Raw genomic sequence first — 2,267 nt, 5'->3', positions numbered from 1 at the left:
AAAAAAAAAAAAAATAAGAAAGAATTCCCTTTTCGATTTCCTAATAACAATCTTTTTGTCTCGTCAAAATTTTTATTATTCGTTTCATTTCACGTACACACGTATCTTCTTCATTTTCTTCTTAAAACCTTGTTAAACAAATAATTCTTCCACTCGCTCTAAAAATGACCTAATACCCTTCACAAAGAATAATATATAATAATTTCCCTCCCATAATATCTCGTATTACTTATTTCGTCCAATTCTTGTCGAATTTTATGGACGTTGAACGAGGCGTTGAACGTGTGTCCGTGTCTCGTTTCGCAAGTGTGCGTGCGCACGACCACAAGTAAGCAGAGTAGCGGTGGTGGTGGTGGTAGTTAGGCGTACATATCGCAGAGGAGTTGGCCACGGCAACCTACTTACCAACCCGGTAAACTGCAGCCAGCAATGTCGCCTCGTTTATTCTCCGACTGGTATTGTGCATCCTGTCGCGTTGAAGAATACCAGGCAGCCTTCGTTCGGTCGTTCATTGTCCATTGGTCTTGAGAATGTCCCGTTCGGCTAATGAAATATCTTTCGAGAATCTGCTACGTGTCGCGATTCCTTGATAGCACTCGTCCCGTCTTCGCTGTTTTCGTCTCGAGATTTATCGTCTATTATGTCGAGGTTCCATGCTAGTATTTGTACACCATTGTACACCGCTGTTCAAAACTGTTGTATTCGTGAGCGTGTCCGGCGTGTTATTTCCAATTTTTAACGCTCGAATTTTTTCGATTTTTCTTGCGATATTAAAAAAAATTATGAAATATAAATTTTATATTATGTAATCGAACAATTGATAATTTTGTAATGTAATACGATTATTGAACGAGGAAAAATAAGGTGAGATGATAATTTTAAAAGATTCTAGAATATGAAATAATCGTTTCGAACAAATTCTCTTTTGTTTATTTATTTATTTTTTTTTTTTATCAATCAAATACTTAATTCCTAACCTTTGAACAGTGGTGTAGTATAGAATGTAGTTAGGGACGAGTATGTGTATATCCGTGGAGGTATCGTGAGCAAAGAATGTTAGATTTTATGTAAAGGATGTAAGAATTCGAGTTGGCTTGTAAAAGAGAATCGGTAAATAAATTTACGTTGGTATTAATTAAAATTGAATGGAAACAAGTGCCTACGTTATAGACGTTTAAATGTCTTGCATAGTCTTTTACACGATTCATCCATTAGTAATAGACAAATGGATTTATCCGTTTAATACAATATCAATATTATATTATCAAGAATATAATCTTTTTTTAATACATAATAATTCGATACTTTAAATCGATGTTTTCCTTTTTTCTCTCTCTCTCTCTATTTTGAGCGAACGAATGTTTTATTTAAAATGTTTATTTAAAAAAAAAAAAAGAATTCACACTTGGACTTAGATTTAGGTAAACGTAAACGTGGCCAAAAGGGCGTTGCACTTAAGTATCGGAAAAGGCGAACGGCCGGCCGTAATTAATAGAAGTGAAGCTGCGAAATAATTGTAATGCGTTGTAGTAGTTCGAACTGTGGCAATTAAAAATTTAATTAAAACGGTCGTATTCCTACTCGTCACGCTTTCTTGTTACATCGTGGCACAAAGAAGCTTTTTAATAAATGGAAATCCAGTTCGAACTTTGATAAGTTCTATTCCTTTTCCCCTCTCTTCCTCCATCCCTTCTTTCTTCCTTCTTTCAGAGAAAGAATATTTTTTATTCTCATGGAATTGCTGAAAATTTTCTTTCAACTCTCTTTCTTCTGCTACCTTGAAACCTTATTCTTCGGTTACTTTTTTTTTTTTTTCTTTTTTATCAGAAATATTTTCACATCCACCTCGTGATTAATTGTAGATAATAGTAGATAACTGTTGCAATTATCGACAATTATCGAGATAAGATTATGAAAAGAAAGTCGTGTCAAAGGTCATAATACTCTCTAATTATTTTTATTTTTTTTTATAATTCGAAAAAAAATTCTTTACTGATTTATTTATCAAGAATCATATCTCTCTCTCTCTCTCTCTTCAATTGCAAAATAATTCATCCTTCCGAATTACACGAGTAATGATGAGAAAGGAACTCGAAGAAAATAGCGTAGTTGCGTATTCCCCATTTTTACTTGGTAAATTCAAGCATGCATAAACGCAAGGTGAAATCATACGGAATAACGTTCTCCAACGCTAATTGCACGACTGCAATGAAAATTCGCTGTCATTCGAATAATTATATGCAGTTGGAGCACGAACGTGTCCAGTA

At 34.1% G+C, this 2,267-nt stretch overlaps 1 protein-coding gene and 1 long non-coding RNA gene across 2 annotated transcripts in view; one reads left to right on the top strand and one right to left on the bottom strand.

Moving 5' to 3' along the window:
- LOC102677099 (CUGBP Elav-like family member 2) overlaps positions 1 to 2,267 on the top strand; it is a 197,121-nt gene that overhangs the window by 165,538 nt on the left and 29,316 nt on the right. The gene's annotated exons all lie outside the window — the stretch shown is intronic.
- Positions 1 to 2,267, bottom strand: part of LOC116185377 — an 8,452-nt gene that overhangs the window by 2,383 nt on the left and 3,802 nt on the right. Inside the window, exon 2 of the long non-coding RNA XR_004150218.1 lies at positions 406 to 693. This is a non-coding gene — a long non-coding RNA (uncharacterized LOC116185377). The remainder of the gene's footprint in view (positions 1 to 405; positions 694 to 2,267) is intronic.

The sequence above is a fragment of the Apis dorsata genome, unplaced genomic scaffold (genome assembly GCF_000469605.1).
Source record: "Apis dorsata unplaced genomic scaffold, Apis dorsata 1.3 scaffold_168, whole genome shotgun sequence".
Taxonomy (NCBI): Eukaryota; Metazoa; Arthropoda; class Insecta; order Hymenoptera; family Apidae; genus Apis; species Apis dorsata.
This window is presented reverse-complemented; position numbering and strand designations above follow the sequence as displayed.